The following is a 6275-nucleotide window of genomic DNA, read 5'->3' on the forward strand; positions in this document are numbered from 1 at the left end:
ACGAGCACTAATAACACAGGCGCCATTAATTTTACTGCTGTTCCTGAATGCTCTCTGTAGCTGGTTTCTCTCTAGCGATCCCGTTGTGGTGCATTAATGTTAATTACTCCTTAATTGGAGCTCTCATCTCGTTCAGGTTTTCAGAACGCTCTCGTTATGCCGCCGCAGTCGATTCTTTTCACTGTTTGCAGAAACAAACTTAATGAGGTGGGTAGTTTCTGTACTAATGACAGAAATTGAGCATAAATCTCACACACTATTGAAAAAATATTAATCTTTTTGAGGTTTGGTTAACAGAGGCTGCATAATATGAGTACTTATGGTGTGGATACTTTATATTCCACAGCTGTGTTGTGGGTGCAAGACGCTGATCGATGCTGCTGATGGCGAGCCACGGCTGTAAAGTCTGCCAGGGAAATATAGTATATATTATAAATATATAGTATAAAAGTTTGGTGTAGACATTTTTATCTGTGGATTTTATTTGTACATTTTTGTTTGTTCGTTTTGGGGTCCTGTGTATCCAAACAGTAATTCAGAGCAAAAACGTTTACAGTAAAAATATTTTTTTTTCAGTATATTTGCACACAATTAAAATCTGCATAAAGTCCAGAGAAATGAAAAAAATAAAAAGAGCCAGAGGAGGTCAAGAAGTCAGAGGCTTACACCAATCGACCTTCATCTTAAAATCAGCAAAAACAAAATGTAAAATTTTACAGGAAAAATGCAACTAAAGATAAATGACAACAAAGAACAGAAATCTTAACCAGTCAGTTACCGTTAATCCTGATCTCCCAAAATACTGCTCGTTGCCCCCAGAGGCTTATTGCCATCAGACCATTAGCCAATCAGCTCTGAGTTTGCTTATAAAGAAAAAACATTTTTTTTTATTTTTATGTAGGTCATGTTGACTTCTAAACAAGACTTTATCTAACCGCAATGTCATTTTCACCTTCTGTTTTACAAAATAAAACAAGGGCAGTACTCCCTCAGATATCGCCTGATGCAGACATGAAAAACGTAAATGTTATCAAGAGCTCAACATCTTTCAAAATATTTAAAACAACCAAATGCATCAATGGAGAACCAATTCTTCCAATTCTCATTCACAAATACAACCTTTGCCTCTTACAGCCAAAAAAAAAAAGGATATAAACAGTATCTCCTGAACTGGAAGCTGCTCCTTTAGGAAGCCTGTGAGGACGTGACCCAGACTGCATATGAACCAGCATCCATTGACCTTGCCCTTATATGTCTATATCTTACTCTGAGCCTGTGTGCGTGTGTGTCAAGGACCCCCGAGGCAACAAGCAGTGACTGTTAAGGTGATGTGTGTGAATGAGAGGGAGAGCCGAGCCTGAAGAGGCCAGTTTATGTGGAGTCAATAATGTACACGTGCGCATGTGTGTGTGTGTGTGTGTGTGTGTGTGTGTGTGTGCGTGTTGCACCCATTACTGCGGTGTGTTTGTGGGGCAGAAGACATAATGCAGTCCATATTAGTGCCAATAAATGGGTCGCTGTAGCAACATGTTTGGGTCCCTGCAGCGCGGTGGAAGAGAGTGTTTGCAGGCGTTTGTGAAATGGATCATTTGAAAATAAAAAGTTTGTTTCTGCTTCACAAACTGCAAAGAAACAAAGAAAAACTCAGATGTGTCTTTTCTTTAACTGGCGATCTGAGTGATAAAAAGCAGTCACTTTAATTGGTCTTGTTTGCTCGACTGGGTGATTATATTGTTTATTTTATCTGGTTGAACATAAAAAAAATGGATAGCTGTTTATATTGTAATGGGCTGTATATAGAACTGGGATAACTGTCCATATTGTACATTTTGGAAGTCATTTATATTGAATATATATAATGTACGTATATTAAGTCGTAGGAAAAAATAAGTATGTACTTGTTCCTGCTCCTCTTTGAACATGTGATATTTAAGTTTAAGTTGCTTGAGTGTTTGTTATTTAGTTTAATGTTGAGGTAAAGGACTTATTTTTAATCGTTTATTTGTTTTTACATGTTGAAAATAAAGATTCATTCATTCATTCATGCTGGCGAGTGTGGTGAGGACGTCTGTCTCTTTCTGTCCTGTGTGATTCAGCGATTGGCTCTGAACGCTGGCTCTTAAGTTTCCCTTTCATTTTTATCGCTTAAATAAAAGCAAATCTTGTTTTTAGTATTTTTTTGTCTTTTGTAGTTTTTTTCTGACCTTGTTTCAGAAACTTTACATACAGCAGTCTTCAACTAACGTGAACATGCAGCCAAACAGTAAACATGGTTTTCAGCGAGGATCTCTATCTCAGACTTCGCTCGCAGCGTTGCCGTTCTCCTGGTGCTCATGTTTAATGTATGGCTGTCCATTTTTGATCTCGTTTCTGATTGTGTCCAGAATTTTTATTTACCTCTTTTCATGCTATTGCTCCCAATTTCCCCCCAAATCCCATCTCCATCATCACTCCCATATTCTGTCTCAGCACAGCTTTGATTCATGATTGAGCGCTGCCTTCAGCCTGCTGACTACAGAGCAGTAATACAGTGGGCCGAATACGCAGCCTTTGAAACTCCCGGCTCCTGTTCTTTGCTTTAAGTTGAAATATACAGAAAATCATATTTTCAGCTTCAAACAGAACTGGAGTGAACTGAACCTTTATCGCCTGAGCATCGTAGGACTTCAGTCAACTGGATGATATGATTTATTTTTCATTGAGTGAAAATCATTTTTTTCATTTCTCACTTTCTCCATGCAACATGACGACAGAAAAACATGACGTGAGCGCAGCCTCTGAACGCCACATTACATGGTGATGGCAGTAATTGTGTTGACATGTCATGGTGGCTGCATGGTTGGGTTTAGAAAAACATTTCCAATAAAATAACTTTGTTTGATACATGCGAGATGTAAGCATGATGTAAAGCGATAGAATTACGGAAAGTTAGTGGACTTTTGCTCTGGGTATCCCTCTCTTCTGCTGTGGACGTTCTGGGATGTGGGATTATGCTGTGTGTTGTTATATTTAGGCAACAACGTAATACAAAGCTTCAGATCAAAGTTTGTCCACAAGGACAGACTCTGAAATCATTGTCGTTTGTTTCGTCACTCTCTCTCCTCTTTTTCTCCGTAATCATCGACCGCTTTCTTCCCTGGCTAATTTTTTAGAAACATATGATCTTTCTCCTCCACCTGCAGCGATATCTTGCGATGTCGTCATTAGGCAGCGAGAGGACTCTTTGTTTCAGAGCAGCGACGGGTCGAAGTGCTGCCGGCTACAAACCGAGCCGGTAATGAGGGAGCAGGAGATAAAACAAGGAGATGAATTTGTCTCGATGTCTGTCTGTCTACTTCCTCACATTTCCACCTTTTCACCTCTCGTGTCTGTCTGGGCGACGTCGTTATGAACGTGATTGGATTTTCTGTCTTTAAGGTTTGGTCTAAACCTGTTTAATCTCTTTCTTTGGTCCAGCAGCCCTTCATCCAAACGCTATCCTCCCGTGTCCACTCATCTTCTCATTGTTATTTTCCTTTCTTTCATATTGTGAACGGGCCTTAAGTTTGTTCATTCCTTTTTAGCTGCATTTATCATTCTGTGTATCCCCTCTCTGTCCACGCAATCACATCACAAGACGTCCCCAGAGCAGCATCATTCAGCAGGGAGATGGTCGAGCACAGGCAATGTGAGCAGAATAAAAAAGAGGCGTGTTGCACAACAGAAACTGAGTGCGAGACCTGCTTAAAACTTCTTAATATTAATTTATACAGAATACCAGCGGAAGAGTGAGCAGCATGTTTTGCATGTGCTTCACCCGCCTCGCCTGTCAACTGCGAGAATAAATGGTGGTGTGAGTTGTGGGACTCAAATCTTTCCGTCAGTTAAGGCATCATATCTTTAGTTTACAATCCTTCACCATGAATACATCGACATGACCAGTGACCAAAGAACAGACCAGCGATCAGACAAACCATTATCACCCGCAAAAGTTCATTTCAACCTGAGCAGATTAGCATGAAAAATGCAAAGAGCAACTTAACAAGAAATGACTCCGAAATATAGCAGAAATTACTAAACAGTTACCAGAAAACTATCTAAAAATAAAGAGAGAAAAATTGACAAAAAAAAAGTAAAAAGCAAAAACACAGGAGACCCATTGGGGGGGTCTATTATTGCTTAATAATAAAAATGTCAAAAGTATATATATAACTATAGTTTTGTGGGCATTTTCTTTAATTTTTATTTTTTTATGATTTTTTTTTGTAATTACTCAAACTAGTTTTTCAACTTTTCTAAATTTAAATTGCATTGCAATTTGCAGGACTTTTTTTTGCCAAAGTGCTGATGGCCTTTCCCTTCATGTTTCTGAACAAATTAAAACCAATTTGCTCACATTTTTGGAAGTTTAAACACACTGAGAGGTGTAGGTGTCAATCCAAGTTTTAAAGATTTAATTTTATTTTAATATTAAAAGCCTGTGGCAGGCTGTAACATGTTTATTTCTGCAGTAAATAAACCCCACCTTTTTGGGAATAAAATGTTCTATAAATCAGGATAATAACTGATATATAAACAAACCGCTCCTTGAAAATCTCCAGAATATAGATCTGAATAAAACTGGAACGTTTAGTGCCTGAAAGTGCTTCTGAAATGAACATTTTTGGCTCAGAGAATTAGAGACGACAGAGAAAACAGCCTCTATAAATGTGTATGGTAAAAGTAAAAAAATATTTAACAAAAAATGGGGTAACAATTTTAACTAATAGCTACCACCATGAAACTTTGAAAGTTTCCTTGGAATTTTATGCTTAAATATGTAAATGAAATAATATCTAATTAAATACGCATCATTTTGCACATAATTCCAGGACAGAAATTTGAATAATGAATAAAGCCATGTTCAAAATTCATGTTTCACTTTGCTGAAATGTAAAGGTCAGGGGAAAGGGTTTTGGAGGGGAGGATTTTGAATGTTTCTTTATTTTATTACTTTTTATTTTTATTTTTTATTTATTACTATCTATTACTGCAAAAAATGTTGTCAACAGCCATAAAAATTCATTTTCACCATGTCTTTAGGAACAAAATATTCTACAAATAAGGCTATAAATGATGCATGAACAAACTTTTCTGCAGAAACCTTCAGAATATAGACAGAAATAAATCTAGAAAGTTCGGTGCACGTAAATGCATTTTAACATGGAGGTCTATGGGGACTGAATCTGTTTTGGAGCCAGCCTCAAGTGGCCATTAGAAGAACTGCACTTTTTGGCTTCAGAGGCTGCTGCTTGGCACGTAGTCATAACATCCAAAACACGAAATGATGTTGATTGAAGCTCTGCTGACGTGCGCTCAGGTGTGATCACTCCAGCTGACCTTCAGTGACCAAGTTAGTATCGATCTGTCACTGATACTTAATGACGTCTTTCCTGTTTCCCTAGAAGTTAACCGACCCTGTTATCTCCCCACAGGAATCATTAAAAGTTTCATCTTTCTCCACTTAGCTGGCTTTTTATTAACTTTGAAGCCAAACTGATCTCTCTCTCTCTCTCTCTCTCTGGGTGTCTGCGCTCACTCGTTCTCCATCTTTCATCTCCCTCCCTCCGTTTTATCTGATGTTGCACTCTCTTCGGTCTCAGTGGGCATTTGCTCCGAGTGTGTTTGTAAATTGGCACTCTGGGCACCTCAGTGCAGTCTGCTTATAAATCATGTGTTGGTAAATTGGCACTCGAGGTGCCTGAGCTGAAACTGGGCTGAATTCAGAAAGTGCTACAGCGAACAGCGAACAACATAGACGGCCCGAATAATTCTACGTTTCGAGTGTGCAGCAAATAGTCTGCACCATTTTCCCCATTTGTGAGATTGATCACATCCCTGTCTTTATGTTGCAGACTTTTCGTCCTCGCTTTGGATGAGGCACTTTTGTCAGACTTATTTGACCTACATTTTTTAAGTGATTCACACTGGGAATTGTTTTTATACTTTTAATATACATAAGGTGCCACAATACATTAAAAAAAATTAATTAAAAAAGCAGAAATATAGCGCTTCTTTATAAAAAAAAAAGTGCCAGTGGAGGATCCCCTGCACCCTGACAGAGGTCCTAGCCAAGAACCTAATGTCCTAAAATCCAAGAAATGCCCTTAAATCCTAAAAGCATCCTGAAATCTGAAAAATGTCCTGAAGTCTCTGGAAGTTTCCCAAATCAGAAGCCAATTAAAAAGTCCTAGAGAATCGTCTTCAAATCTGAAAAATGCTGTAAAATCCTAGAAACAACCTTAAGTATTCTAAAG

This window comes from Plectropomus leopardus, chromosome 9 (assembly GCF_026936395.1).
Source record: "Plectropomus leopardus strain MGB_pleo_1.0 chromosome 9, ASM2693639v1, whole genome shotgun sequence".
NCBI classification, from domain to species: domain Eukaryota; kingdom Metazoa; phylum Chordata; class Actinopteri; order Perciformes; family Serranidae; genus Plectropomus; species Plectropomus leopardus.